At 42.6% G+C, this 16,546-nt stretch overlaps 1 protein-coding gene across 6 annotated transcripts in view; it reads left to right on the top strand.

The window, feature by feature from the left end:
• pde4d (phosphodiesterase 4D, cAMP-specific) overlaps positions 1–16,546 on the top strand; it is a 1,181,705-nt gene that overhangs the window by 982,558 nt on the left and 182,601 nt on the right. The gene's annotated exons all lie outside the window — the stretch shown is intronic.

Genomic DNA, 16,546 nt, shown 5'->3' with positions numbered 1-16,546 from the left:
GTAAGTAAAATGTGTATCTTCATTTTTTGCAAACACAATGACAAGATTACCATTCTTCACGTTTTAGAATAAGCAAAATGTATTTATATTTTATTGTGTTTGGGATTATATGTACTACATTGACACTTTCCAGGGTGAAAACTTTAAACTCAGTGAGCGCCATTATGGTTTGTTACATGAATGAATAAACAGTGATGCTTTTGCCTGTAATTCACATCTCTATTTCAGCAGGAGTATGAGGTCATTATTTTAAATTAACACTGGTTCTGTATTGTTACAAAGGTAGTAATAGATTAGGTGAATCAGTAAATCTGTGGCACATGAATATCAATGTAGGCTCCGCAGCTCCTCTTACTCCCCCAGGCCCTGCAGCCCCCCCCCCACCTCACTCCCCCAGGACCTACAGCCCCTCTCACTCCCCCAGGACCCACAGCAGCCCCTCTCACTCCCCCAGAACCACAACCTCTCTCACCGTCTGTCCCACATTTGCTACTGAAAAGTGGCCTAACAGCCATTTACACAGGAGAGTCGAAGGCTGATTGGGGGAGCAGCCCTTTGCAAAATCTTCAACTTCCCTTCCCTATCTTACCTGAAATTTGAACAGTGGCTCTGGGGTCGGGGTTGGGGTGGGGGGGGGGGGGGGGGTGGGGGGGGGGGGGGGGGGGGTGGGGTGGGGTGGGGGGGTTTGGGGGGGGTGGGGGGGGAGCACATAAAAAGCTTTGGGAGCCACACTCCTGCCTGTATGACCCGTATTGGACAAACCTGGGCTAATGCAATGCTGACTTTTATTTCTCATGTTCCGATCCCCGTAGAGAGCAATTCCTTGTGAAAAGACATTTGAAGTTCCAGTTAAGGGTCGCGTGATAAGATTTCAAGCATTAAGTCTTTTACTGTAACAAATAAGCTAGAAGGAAATTTATCTAAACTCTAATCTTTAAAAAACATTTTAGATGACTAAAACTCATCTTCCATAGTTATAGTCAGTCGCTTAAATGGACATATCGTTCTTCAGGAACTAGTCCAAAGCTATTTTCAACTCCCAATGTCAACAATATAAGGTCAGTGAGAAATAAGATTGATGAGATTCAGACCAGCACAAGATTTCTACCCAGTAAGAAGTCTCACAACACCAGATTAAAGTCCAATGGGCTTATTATATCACAAGCTTTTGGAGCACTGCTCCTTCATCAGGTGAGTCCCTCTCCATCTGCTTCTTCATCAGGAATCTCACCTGATGTAGGGACATCGCTCCGAAAGCTTGTGGTCCCAAATAAACCTGTTGGACTTTCACCTGGTATTGTGAGACTTCTTACTGTGCCCACCCAAGTCCAACACCAGCATCTCTACATCAAAATTTCTGTCAAAATTCAGAAAGTCATGTATGCTGTTTTTGACTGCAATCTGGTTCACTTCTGATATTCCAGATATTGCGATTGGTATTGACCTGTTGCACCAGGATAGGTCTGCTGCAGCTTCAAATAAATCCTGAAGAGGAGGCAGGTGTATGTGTGTGAATAAATGCTGTTGTTGGAATTTCCAGGTTAAAGAAACATCTGGTTAACTAGCAATAAACCAATGTGGCTATTAGATCCTCCTCCCAGTGCCATGAATTCAGCATTATTTTGGTATGTATTCCACTGAATGCTAATGTGGAGGAGGTGGCAGATGTTGTTAATGAAGCAGTCCAAGTTGTTCTTTCTCCAGATTCACAGATTATCATTGGTGATATCAATCACTCTGGCTTGGCTTTGAGGGACCCACTCTGTAACTATACTAGATGTGTTGATAAACTATCTTGTGGAGAAACAATTTTGGATCAATGATTTTGCCCCAATCGTGTCACTTTCATATCTTTGATTTGACTGGGGATTGGAGATTCAGACCATAATGTAATGCATCTCCTCGGTAAATATCGATCAGAACTGAGAACAGTTAAAACGTGGCAGGAAAGGAGTTCAATCTTCGGATAATGTAACCATTCAAGATCTGTAAATTTGCTTTGATAAGACAAATTGGGATATTTTGTGGAGGATAACGATATAAGTAAGAGAATCATAGAATCCCTACAGTGCAGAAGGAGGTCATTCGGTCCATCTAGTCTGTACTGACTACAATCCCAACCAGGCCCTCTTCCCTTAACCCCAATTTAGCATGGCCAATCAACCTAACCCACACATCTTTGGATTGTGGGAAGAAACCAGGGCATCCAGAGGAAACCCAAGCATACATGGGGAGAATGTGCAAACTCCACACGGACAGTGACCGAGGCCAGAATTGAACCTAGGTCCCCGGCGCTGTGAGGCAGCAGTGCCACCCAGAGCACAGATGCATAGATATCATGGCCATAATTTATCCAAAGAGTCAGCAGGGGACAGAATGGGGACCCTGTCTTGCCTGTCATAAAATCATAATCTGGTCAGGATGGGGGATATCCTGGAGGGAAGCCTTTCCATGGAACCTTTGCCCCTTGACATTCAATGGCATGACCATCAATGAATCCCCCACTATCAACATCCTGAGGTTACATTGACCAGAAACTGAACTGGACTAGCTATATATATATATATATAGTATATATATATATACATACTGTGGCTAACAGCAGGTCAGAGACTGGAAATCCTGTGGTGAGTAACTCATCTTCTGACTCCCAAAAGCCTACCCACCATTTACAAGGCACAAGTCATGGGTTTGATGGTATACTCTGCACTTGTTTGGATGAAAGCACATCCAACAACACTTTAGCAGCTCAACACCATCCAGGACAAAGCAGCTTACTTGATTGTTACCCCTTCCCCAAGCATTCAGTCCCTCCACCACCAGTACACAGTGGCAAGCGTATACCATCTATAAGGTGCACTGCAGGGACTTACCGAGTCTCCTCAGACAGCAGCTTTTAAACCACGGCTGCTACCATCTTAAGGACAGGGGCAGCAGACACGTGGGAACAGAACCTGGAAGTTGCCCTTCAAGCCACTTACCATCCTGACTTAAAAATGTTGTCATTGTGAGTAAATATATCTACAACGCATGAACTGCAGCAGTTCAAGAAGGCAGGTCACCACCATCTTCTCCAGGGCAATTAGAGATGGGCAATAAATGCTGGCATATTCACAGCCCATGAATGAATTTTAAAAATTGTTACCCCCTACATCTTTTAATTTGTGAGTAATCTTTGATGTGTCACTTTGTCAGATGTCCTCTGGAAATCTAAATAGAGAATATCCACAGATTCCTCTTAATCCACATTGTTTGCTACTTTCTCAAAGATCTGCAGCAAATTAGTCAAACATGATTTCCTTTTCACAAAGCTATCTTAATTCTGCCAATTGCACTGAGATTTACTTGGACTTTAATGCTGGAATTAGAACCATACAGTGCAGAAAGAGGCCATTTAGCCCATCAAGTTTGCACCGACAACAATTCCACCCAGGCTCTACACATTTACCCGCTAATCCCTCTAACCTACACACCCCGGGACACTAAGGGGCAATTTAGCTAGGCCAATCAACCTAACCTGCACATATTTGGACTGTGGGAGGAATCCGTAAATTGGTACCCAAAGGTATTAAGGAATACTGTAGCTGAACATATTAATTCATACATTAGTACCTGAGATACTGTCTGGAACTTTCTGGCTGTTCACGTTCATGGTCCCATGACCACAGGACTATGGTCCCAGAGTCATAGAGTTTTACAGCCTGGAAACAGGCCGTTTAGTGCAATTTGTCTGTTCCGCCTCTTTTTTTAACCCCTAAGTCAGTCCCAATTGCCCGTGTTTGGCCCATAACCCTCTATACCCATCTTACCCATGTAACTGTCTAAAAGCTTTTTAAAAGACAAAATTGTACCCCCCTCTACTACTACCTCATGCAGCTTGTTCCAGACACTCACCACATTGTGTGAAAAAATTGTCTTTCTGGACTCTTTTGTATCCCTTCCCTCTTATTTTAAACCCATGCCCTTTAGTTTTAGACTCATCTACCTTTGGAAAAAGATATTGACTATCCAACTGATCTGTGCCCCTCATTATTTTATAGACCTCTATAAGATCACCCCTAAGCCTCCTACGCTCCACAGAAAAAAGTCCCAGTCTATCCAGCCTCTCCTTACAACTCAATCCATCATGTCCAGGTAGCATCCTAATAAATCTTTTCTGCACTCTTTCTAGGCTGAGCAGAATTGCACACAGTATTCCAAGTGTGGCCTTACCAATGTCTTGTATAACTTCAATAAGACATCTCAACTCCTGTATGTAATGTTCTGACAATGAAATCAAGCATGCTGAATGTCTTCACCACTCTGTCCACCTGTGCCTCTACTTTAAAGGAGCTATGAACCTGTACCCTTAGATCTCTTTGTTCTGTAACTCTCCCCAACGCCCTACCATTAACTGAGTAAGTCCTGCCCTCGTTCGATCAACCAAAACATATCACCTCACATTTATGTGAATTGAACTCTATCTGCCACTTGTCAGCCCACTGGCCCATTTGATCAAGATTCCGTTGCAATCCTAGATAACCTTCTTCACTGTTCATTATGGCACCACTCGTGAAGGTGCATCCCTGCCACAGGCCCCCCAGTGGCATGGGGTGCTATCAGTGGGACTTCCAAAATCACTGATGGCCATGGTGTGCCTGTACTATTGGCCAATGGGAAAGCAATTACATTCCCTTGGATAGTTGGCAATGGCACTCTGCCCAAGGAGAGCGCTCCTAACATTCAGCCGTGTGCTGAGGTGCGTATCCCTGGCAAGACAGCCAATCAGAGGAACCCCTGGCTGAAAAGCTTTGGCACTAAGTACCATATTAAACTGTGGGAAAAGCTGCCATTGCCATCAACAGGCTTAATGCCACTTTTTCTGCCTCCTATCAGCCTTTGCCGATTTCCAGGAAAGTCTCACCCCTAGCCTATTTATATTATTTCCTAAGACTTTGGATTTACCGAATCTGTCATCAATAACTGTTGTTGATAATAACCCTCTTTCATTTTGATCCCTACATACTCAGAGCTGATTTTTAGATCAGCCCCAAATTATATACTACCTCAATTATGATGATAAAACTGACAAATATTCAGGGTGCAACCTTTATCCTGTAAAACAAGATGAGGATGATTTTGAGTCCACACTCTGTCTGCAGCATGCTATTCAAATTCTGGAGAGCACGATTTGCGCCAGCGAGTTTCTGAATTCCAAGCTTACCAGAAACATGCTGCAGGCCTATAAAAAGCTTCTTTTAATATGTTGGCATATCCTCAGCGAACACTCTGTCCAGCAACTAGGGATAAACAATAAATGCTGGCCTGGCAGCAACATCAATGTCCCACAAATGAATAAAATAAAACATCCCCCACCCCTTCATGATTGATGAGGGTAGGGCAGTGGACATTGTCTACATGGACTTCAGCAAGGTCTTTGACAAGTCCCTTATGGCAGACTTGTGCAAAAGTTAAAGTTGCATGGAATCAGAAGTGAGCTGACAAGGTGGATACAAAACTGGCTTGGTCAAAGAACACCAGGTTAAAGTCCAACAGCTTTATTTGACAGTAAACCTACAAGCTTTCGAGGTTTGCCCCTTCGTCAGGTGAATCACACCTAAGTTAGTTAGGCCGCACCTGGAATATAATGTTTAAATCTGGTCACCACACTACCTAAAGGGTGTAGAGGCTTTGGAGAGGGCACAGAAAAGATTTACCAGGATTTTGCCTGGTATGGAGGGCATTAGCTACGAAGAGAGGTTGAAAAAACTTGGTTTGTTCTCACTGGAATGACGGAGGTTGAGGGAAGATCTGATAGAAGTCTACAAGATTATGAGAGGCATCGGCAGAGTGGATAGTCAGAAGCTTTCTCTCAGGGTGGAAGAGTCAATTACTAGGGGGCACAGGTTTAAGGTGCAAGGGGCAAGCTTTAAAGGAGATGTACAAGGCAGATTTTTTTACACAGAGTAGTGGGTGCCTGGAACTTGTTGCTGGGGGAAGTAATGGATGCAGGTACAGTAGTGACTTTTAAGGGATGTCTTGACAAGTACATGAATAGGATGGGAGTAGAGGGATATGGTCCCCAGAAGGGTAGGGGGTTTTAGTTTAGTCGGGCTTGGAGGGCTGAAGGACCTGTTCCTGTACTGTAATTTTCTTTGTTCTTTGTTCTTGTTCACTTGATATTCAACAGGGCATGAATCGGTCATGGGGTTCCCTGAGGTAATAAAATTATGTGTAGCTGCTGGGGGGAGGGGGGAGGGACATGACCAGGCAGTGGCCTAGTAATGCCCCTTGACACAGATTGGCACTGCCAGATTAATGCCATGCCAAACTGGCAATGCCAATATGTGCCAAGGGGCGTGCCCAGTGGAAGCCTCATCAGGGGCTGGGGGGGGTTGGAAATTAATTTCAATGTGATGAGGCTGGGAGCAGATGGAAGAGCAGGGGATGTTAGCAATGCTGGCGATGACAGTTTGAGGAAGGGGTGTAGAGGTTGGTGCCAGCTCAGTCTGTGTGAGGCTGACTCCAATTGCAAGTGGGGGGAGAAGTGTCGATTCTGATCGGGGTTGGGTAAGGGGGGACCTGAGATCACTGTGGTGAGGTGATGGGGTAGGTTTACTCAGGTTGTGATCAGGGTGTCCTTTTAAAGATGGCACCCCAATCTCTGAACAGCCAGATTTTGCTGGCATGTTGAGGGCCTGGCCCCAGCATGCCCCCCCCCCCCCCCCCCCCCACTACACACACACACACACACACACACACACACACACACAGTGAAGGCATGCAACGTGTCCCCATGAATTATTGTGCTTGGAGTTTGCAAAATCTGAAGAGAAAACTGACTGGTTTCTCTGGAGAAAATATCAGTGTTCCGCTGGAAACAATGGTTTACCATGTTTTGGAAAATTCTGCCCATAGCCTATTCGTGGATTTATAGAAGATGCAGCTGGAAGTAAATTTTCAGCCTATATAATCTCTTCAAAACAGGATATACTGTTGCCTTTCTTTTAAATCAAAAGTTATATCTCTCTTATTCGTTACTGACCACGTGACAAGCTGACAAAGGTCAACGCAAGCCAACCAACTTTAAAAATAATGCATTGGCAATCAATTGAAACATTGCAATGCTGTGCCACAGAGGGCAGGGTATGGTTCACACAGTTTTTAATCAAGGTGATGCTATCAGTGTGTGATGATTATGAATAGAGATTAAGCATTTCCCAAAGGGACAGTGAAAATGAGGGTCGGCTATCCTAGAGTGTGCTTGTACGCCTGCTAGACTTTAACACAGGATCTACGTCAGTTAGGTCTGATCGCGTTGCATTTTGTTTGTGGTTTTTTTTCATGTCATGTTTATCTTGTTGCTTCCATAAAGCTAATAAAGGTGTCATAAACCATAATGACATACTAAATTAGTCACATTCTATTTTTCTATTTCCAGTGCCACGTGTCTTATTTATTGACACACCTGCTAGTATATTGGGTTCAAATTCAATTCTAGTCTTTACTGGCACTTCTATAAAAGAAATATACTTAATCATCAACAATTGATTCCAACAATACAGCCAATGTACACTAAATTTAATTTGCAATTAATGAATTTACGTATAGGATTTTGGCTCTTAGGGTGGTTTTCTACCTGGTCTCAAATCTACCTCCCCACCTGTTGCACATATCCCCTTATCCCTTTTTAAAATAAGAAATGTATCTATCTCCTTCTTGAAACAGTTCAATGATTCAGACTCTATCACACTATAGAGCACCGAGTTCCACAAATTCACCATCCCCTATGAGAAGTAGTTCCTCCTCATCTCAGTTTTAAATTTACCACCTTTCAATCTATAACTGTGATTTCTTGTTTGAGATTGCCCCATAAGAGGGAACATTTGGTCTACATTTACTTTATCAATCCCTTTTAAAATTGTATATACCTTGATCAGATCCCCTCTCATCCTTCTAAACTCCAGAGAGTATAAGCCCAAACTGTTTAATCACTCCTCATACATCAACCCCTTGATCCCCGGAATCAATCTGGTGAACCTTCTCTGAACTGCCTCCAATGCCATCGCATCCTTCCTCAAATAAGGAGACCAAAACTGGATACAGTACTCCAGGTGTGGTCTCACCAACACCTTAAACAATTGCAACAACACTTCTCTACTTGTATGCTCCAGTCCTTTTGTAATAAATGCCAATATCCCATTTTCTTTTATTATAATATGCTGCACCTCCATACTGACTTATTGCAATTTATAATCATAAACACCCAGATCCCTCTGCCCAGATGCATTTTGAATCTGCTTTTGATTTAAGTAATAATTTGCCTTTCTATATTTTCTGCCAAAATGGATATCCTCACACTTATCCACATTAAACTCCATCTATCAAATTTTGACCCATTCTCCTAGCTTATCTATATTTGTCTGTAAAAATTTTATCACCTCTTCATTGCCTGCTTTCCCACCTATTTTAATATCATCCACAAATTTTGCTATGTTACACTCTGTCCCTGCTTGCAAATCATTTATTTAGATTGTAATCAATTGAGGTCCGATGACTGACCCCCACAGCACCTTGTTAGTTACATTTCGCCAGCCGGAGAATGACCATTTATCCTGACCCTCTGCTTTCTGTCAGTCAGCCAATCTTCAATCCAATCTAGTACTCTACCCTTAATCCCCTGAAATCTCACCTTCTGGATCAGTCTTTTATGTCGCACCTTGTTGAACACTTTCTAGAAGTCCAGATATGCCATATCCACAATCTCCCCAGTATCCACCTTGTTGGTTATGTCCTCAAAGAACTCAGTTGAATTTATCAAGCATGACTTAACCTTCATAAAACCACACTGATAATGGTAAGTTGAGCTTTGTCTTTCCAAATGCTCATTCATCTCCTCCTCAATGATTGATTCCAGCAACTTCTCGATTACAGAGGTCAAGCTAACCAGCCTATATTTTCCTACTTTTTGTGCCTCTACCTTTTTGAACGTGGCGTCACATTAACGTGTTTCCAATCCACTGAGAATTTACCAGAATCCAAGGAATTTTGAAATACTGGGGAATCGTAGCAGGTGAGTGGGGCAGACCATGGAAAGGTCCATTGACCTTGGGTGGGATTTTCTGGATTTAGGGCGAGCGTGACCGGAAAATCCCACCCATCACAACCAATGCATCCAGTATTTCTGCTGCCACCTCCTTTAATAGCATAGGGTGCAGGCCACTAGGCCCTGGAGACTTATTTGCCTTCAATCCCATTAGTTTATTCAATACCTTCTGCCTAATATGGTTTCTACGTTAATGACAGTTTTTGGAAAATCTTCATTATTCTGTACCATGAAAACAGAGACAAAATATTGGTTTACTGCCTTCGCTATCTCTGTGTTCCCCATTAATAACTTACCAGTATTATCCTCTGAAGGGCCAACATTTACTTTATCTATTCCCTTCCTCTTTATACACTCAGAGAAGCTGTTATTTCTTTTGAGAAATATGTCATTAGTGTCTCAAACCAACAAGGTTAAAAGGGAATAACTTATTTGTTTTATTAAAAGTAGAAGAGTTCACATGTTCATCAGAATCTTCAGGCTAAATTTCTCAGTCACCTTAATATTTACCTCCAAAATATCAATTAATGTTATTTGTTTATGGCTGTTTTGTAGATAGCTAGATCAACACTCTGCAACAAATAATTTTTCTCAATAATCCTTTGATATATAGGCCAGAATTTTATCACCCCACCTGCCTCAGAAATCAGAGCGGGCGAGGGGCAGAGCATGGGAAAGTCCATTGACCACAGATGGGATTTCATGGCCGAGTGAGGCCATAAAATCCCACATATAACACATTTAGATCATCGTTTATTAAAATGTATGTTTTAACTTTTCTGATGATAGTAAAACAGAAATGAGTGAAAAAGGATTTCTTAATGTCAAGAAAAAATAGAATTTAATAGTGGAGAATGTTAAATGTTCATCTTGTAGCAGTACTATAATATACAAGCAAATGTAACTCTTTTCTATTTACTTGTATGAAATATTGTAATGCATCAGGGGGCCCCAGCACCCTCCAACCGAAAGTCCACGATGCTGGTCCACTGGTTTGATTCCCTTGTAAGTGACATACAAATGAAACATCTGCCTGGTTTATTTCCTTTAGACTGCTCATGTGTGCCTGCAAGTTTTATTGACTTTTGTGACAGATCTCTTGTTCTGCACGTGACATGACTGTTTTGGACCAGACCCTCTGCTCCAATAATTAAAGCTGCAGAATGTTAAAAGTTCTCAGTTGGGGGTAATTTTATCTGCACTCAATTCAGGATCAAATAACATAGAGAAACCTCATTGATGATTCATAATTTTATTGTGCCTGTTCCAAAGTCCAGATCATAAAAAATTCAGAAGTCAAATATTGAAGATTTATATATTATCAGTCTTCTATTTTGAAATGATTTCTCTATGAAAAGGCTTTTGTTACATTTGCAGCTTTATGTGAATGTATTAATAACCACTTTGCTTGGTCAATTTACATATTGTTGTGTAAAATGCATAAAATCAAACTGACTTATATCTTGACCTGTTCACATAAGAATTTTCTTACAAGGATTCAAATGGGCTTCAAACCACATTTTTTTTTAAATTAGGAGAAGAATGAGTGTTGTGATATTTTTCATGTTTTTGTCACTTTCACTGCAATAAAAATCTTAAAATGCCTTTTGAGATTTTGTTAAGCTGTAGGTCTGTTTTAAAATCTTTCTTATTTATTTCCTTTTCCCCAAACACTAAAGCTATTGATTTTAAAACATGGATGAAATTCACTTTGGAATACCAACTTACTTTGAGTGGACTTAAATTGATATTTTTGTTCCAAGTACCGCAGAGAAAATAGTCACTGAGGAACAAAGTATCAATACATCAACAAGGTAATTTGAAAGGAAATGTGCAGTTATACTTGTTCCTTCTTATTCAGATGGCTGAATTTCTAGATTTCCTGCACCACCACTGGATTGTCAGTCATCTGCATAAAAGGATCATGATCCTTTTTTTAGATCACAGGGCATTCAGTACATACCTACATGGCTGTAGCAGAGACACTGACCCAGGCCACCAGCAAGAAAATCATTCTGCCTTAATAAAGCCAAAGACTTATAGGCTGAGACCTCCCAAAAAAATTCTAAGTGCTGAATTCACGGAAAAGCTGGAATAAATCCTGCTGGTTTTTTGAGCGGGATTTTCAAAATGAACATCCCACACTCGGTATATCACAAAGTGCCTTACCGTTAATCATGATGAAAAGCCTATTCCCATTAGAGAGGCCGGCAGTATAGTGCTGAGTGAGCCAATGCGTATGTGCCAATCTGTCAAAATGGAGATCGGTGCATGCACAATTGCCCGCACTGTCTGCCTCCCAATCACTGACCAGCTCCATCGCTGGCCAGCACAGCAACACCTGCCACCAGACAATCGCTAGCAGTGCAACCCTCCCCACGGCCTGATTGTTGACCCTGTGGACGTGTCCAGGACAGCCCCAACCCATCCACCTCCCCGGCCTGCTTTGATCTCCTTCCTCTTGTCCCCGCCGGCAGCCCTGGTCTCCCTGATCAACTCCCCCCTCCACAAGCCAATTTCCACTGTCTCCTCCATCCCGATGGCAGCCCCTCCCTTCCTCTGTCAGCGTTCACAACTGCAGAGAGGCAGCGGGGCCCCTCTACAATCCTCCCCCTTGGCACTGCCTGATGCCTGGTGGGCATTGCCACTTTGACCTTGGGCAGTATCTGAGATCAGGCTGATACCGCCAAGTTGGCAATGCCCAGGTGCAACCCCCTTCCCCCCAATCTCCAAGACTTCCCTTCACTCCATTAGTGGAGAGCTGTTGTAAACCTCACTGGAGTGAAACATATATGGCAGGGTGGGGAGAGGTTAGTGGACCCGGAGACCTCAGTCCTGGGCCTACTAATGATATTTAAATCACAGTTTAAAGATTTTAATCAGCTCCACGCTGATTTCTGCTGCAGAGCTGACGACGCTGGAGATCTGATGGCCGGAGATGAGTGGAGGCCATGGCGCCCAGCTGGAAGCCCGCTGCATAGCCTCCACTTACGTTTCCCAGCGTGCTTCGCTGGTCTAGAATTGCCCCCATAATTTTCTTTAAAAGAAAATGTTTTACACAGAAGTCTTCTGAAGTATTCAATCTTCTCTTGGATTGATTAAAGTTGCTGGCAAGCATTTTGTTTATTAGGCTTAAGGACAGCACCTACCTCAGCTCTCCATTGACCTGTAGAGAGCGTGGCAGATAGAAATTCACCCCAAAGAATTATGGTAGCCAGTTACAGGTATCAAATCAGAAACAGTTTCATGCTGTGGGACAATGCTCAGGTTGATTTTGCAATTGACTCTTACTGCTAACAGATAAACTCCTATATCATCAGTCTGAGCTACATGGTATATCTTTCGTTTGGCACTTACCTGTAAAATTTAAAGATTCCAGTACTGAAACTGTGTGCTTGTTAAAAGTTATGGTTATCAATGCTCCCATTCACTCCCCGAGCCCTCTCATGTCCCCCACCCAACCCCCATGGACCTTCATGCTTCTATGCTAACCCTGCTCCTCGACTTAAGTCTCCCATGACCCTTTATATACCAAGTGCCAAACCATGCCCCTTCACAAACTCTTATGGCCCCTCATGCCCCACACATCCCCTTGCCCCTACATAGCCCTTATGATAATACCAATACCAGCTCATACCAATCCATGCCCCGTCCACCACTCTTTGCCCTTATCCCCTGCTTGCCAATGCACATAATATCCATTGAGAGTTCTTTGACAGTTCTGACAGCTCTTTGAGAGCTTCAACTCAGTTCCAAAGATTTTATGTATTTTTAATGCATAATCATGTTTTGTTTTCACAGTCCAAAGGGGTGCCTTACCTCTTTGTTTCAGGACTAAGGGTATCTTAGCTCTCCAAAGAAGTGCTCTGATTATCCAAACCATCTTCAGATCAGCTGTTACCTGGTTTAATGTGGACACTCTTGGTTTCACACTCCTGGGCACCAAAATCCTATTTCAATGGAGACAACAGGTCATTAAATCACCAGCTGCCTCCATAAAGCACAAGTGAGTGAACTCTGGCCCAACTTCAGTCAGGCCCCTGGAAAAATAGAAAGTAAAAAGTCTGACAACACCAGGTTTTAGTCCAACCGATTTATTTGATAATACCCACAAGCTTTCGAGGGGACTGCCTCTTCGTCAGGTGAATGGAGAGTTCTGGCCTCAGACAGAGCATATAAAGCACAGACAGTTTAGAGATTACTGATTAAAATGCGAATCCTTGTGCTTTATATGCTCTGTCTGAGGCCAGAACTCTCCATTCACCTGACGAAGAGGCAGTCCCCTCGAAAGCTTGTGAGTATTATCAAATAAATCGGTTGGACTAAAACCTGGTGTTGTCAGACTTTTTACTGTGTTTACGCCAGTCCAACGCCGGCATTCCCACAAAATAGAAAGTGCCAGGTCCAGCAGCAGGACATAGAATTTCCAGGGTCACCCATCATTTTCACCAAATCAGAGAGGTTCTCCGCCATGGCAAAAATCTGGGCCTTTTTTTTTAAACCTAGCCTCAGCAGCATTTAGGAGGGAATGTCCCCAATTTCTCACTAACTCTGTGTGAAAACTCACAGCTAAATGACCTGGCTCTAACTTTGTTCTGGATTCTACCACCAGAGGAAATTGTTTCTCCCTATTTAGTATATCAAGTAGTTTAATTATGTTAAACACCTCAATTAGAATACCCATTGATTCCCCCATCCTCAAAGGAATACAAGCCCTGGCTGTGCACCTGGTCTCAAATTATAACTAAACACTTCTAGTATTTTGTTTTCATGAATCTAGATTTTATCGTCTCCAAGGCCAGTATGTCCTTCCTGAGTTGCAGCTACCTAGAACTCTGGACAGTATTCCAGATATTTTCAGTTTTAATCTAGAATTAATCTAAGCATGTGCACCTCATCATTCAATCACTTGTGTATGGAAAAACATTTTGGGGATTTTCACCGTGACTTCATTGCAATGTTGATATGAGTCTATTTGTGACATTAATAAATAAATTTAAACTTAAATAGTTTTCAAGCCTTTTGAAATAACATTTAAAAGGTCTAATAGGAAAGTGAGCGTGCAAATTGAATAAACATCATTTTACTCAAAATAATTAGTTAAGATCTGATTTTGGACTATGGATTTATGAATTTTATGATGATCGCCCATTTGAACCCTTGTGACTGCTGCATCTTTTGTTTCAAATTGATCATACACTGGTCACCAGAAAAGAGACCTTTTGAAGCATTTTGCAGTGTACTTAAATTGACCATGGAAGCTCTATGCAGAAGGTTTGGATCAGTAACATACTATACCTTCTTCAGTTTATGTTGGTGCACTTTGTAGTTTGGGACTTTGTATTTCCAAAAACCTAGTCATGGAGTCATTTCCATTCCCTCGCTCTATCGCCATGGCCTTTCAGGTTAACTTCCCTTAAGCACTCGACTTCGTTTTGAACTCACTGATCAGCCCCATTGCCAAGACCTTCGTTGGCAGTGAGGTGGCCATTACTTTTCACTGTGCAGAAAACTTCCTTCCTTACATCTGCCTGTATCTTTTGCCCAAAATCATAAATCTGTATTCCTGTAGTCCTTGTACCTTTAGCTACTGGGAACGACTTTTCTATGCGAACCTTATTTAAACCTGTCATAATTATACACTGTCAAATTTCCCCTCAAACTTTTTTTGCATTAAGGGGACCAACCCTGGCTTCTCTAACCTAACCTTGTAGCTAAAATCACTCATATCTGGAATCACTAAAGTAAATCTCTTCATAGAATCCCTACAGTGCAGAAGGAGACCATTCAGCCCATCAAGTCTGCACCGGCCACAATTCCCATCATCCCACATTATTTACCCTGTTAATCCCTTGACACTAGGATCAATTTTTTAGCATGGTTAATCAACCTAAACTGCACATCTTTGGACTGTGGGAGGAAACCGGAGTACCTGGAGGAAATCCATACAGACACTGGGAGAATGTGCAAACTCCACACAGACAGTGACCTGAGGCCAAGAGTGAGGCAGCAGTGCTAACCACTGAGCTACTGTTCCACCCACACCTCTTCTGCACCACTCAAGAACTGTCACGTCCTTTTGAAAATATGGTGACCAAACTACATAAAGTACTCTACTTAAATTTTTATAAAGGTTCAAAATATCTTCCCTTCCTTTCTATAATATCTTTATTAATAAAATCCTAGACCCCATAAGCTTGGCTGATTACTCTCCAATATGTCAAGCCACCTTCAAAGATTGATGTGCATGAATCCCAGGTCCCTCTGTCTCAGCAACTTGTTGTACTGTGCCATTAAGTTTATACTGCCTCTCTGTTATTCCAAAATGCATCACCTTGCGCTTCATTGTATTAAAATCCATCTGCCACTTGTCCATTTTACAAAACCTATCTTTGACTTGTTGCAATCGATTGACATCATGCTCACCATTTGCCATACCTTCAAGTATGGAATCATTGACAATTTATTCTGTGTCCCAACATCCAATGGGGGGGATTTTCTGTTCCTGTTTTCAGGGATTGGGATCGGCGGCAAGATTAGGAAATCTCATGAAAGTCCCTAAGTGTGGTTTACGCTGGTGGGATTTCCCATTCTGTTTGTCCCCCCACACCCTCCCTTCTCCCCTCCAGGGGTTTCCATGGAGGGGGGCAGTTCTGTGGGAATTGAGTGTTCCATGGTGAGGGTGGGGGGGAGGGAAGGCTTCATGAGGGGGCAGATGTTCTACAGAGTGGTGCTTCTTTTGGGGGGAGGTTTTTTAAAATTTAGAACATAGAACATTACAGCACAGTACAGGCTCTTTGGCCCTCGATGTTGCGCCGACCAGTGGAACCAATCTAATGACCCTCTAACCTAAACTATTCCAATGTTATCCATATGCCTATCCACTGACCATTTGAACACCCTTAAAGTTGGTGAGTCCACAACTGCTGCAGGCAGGGCATTCCATGCCCTTACTACCCTCTGAGCAAAGAACCTACCTCTGACATCCATCCTATTATTACCACCCCTCAATTTAAAGCTATGTCCCCTTGTGTTAGCCATCACCATCTGAGGAAAAAAGCCCTTACTGTCCACCCTATCTAACCCTCTGATCATCTTGTATGCCTCAATTAATCCACCTCTTAACCTTCTTCTCTCTAACGAAAATAACCTCAAGTTCCTCAGCCTTTCCTCATAAGACCTTCCCACCATACCAGGCAACATCCTGGTAAACCTCCTCTGCACCCTTTCCAATGCCTCCTCATCTTTCTTATAATGCGGTGACCAGAACTGTACACAATATTCCAAGTGCGGCCGCACCAGAGTTTTGTACAGTTGCAGCATGACCTCACAGCTCCGAAATTCAATCCCTCTACCAATAAAAACGTACACCTTCTTAACAACCTTATCAACCTGGGTGCCAACTTTCAGGGATCTATGCACACGTACACCGAGATCTCTGCTCGTCAACACTACCAAGAG

This window comes from Carcharhinus amblyrhynchos, chromosome 1 (genome assembly GCF_965287045.1).
Source record: "Carcharhinus amblyrhynchos chromosome 1, sCarAmb.v2.hapA, whole genome shotgun sequence".
NCBI classification, from domain to species: Eukaryota; Metazoa; Chordata; class Chondrichthyes; order Carcharhiniformes; family Carcharhinidae; genus Carcharhinus; species Carcharhinus amblyrhynchos.
This window is presented reverse-complemented; position numbering and strand designations above follow the sequence as displayed.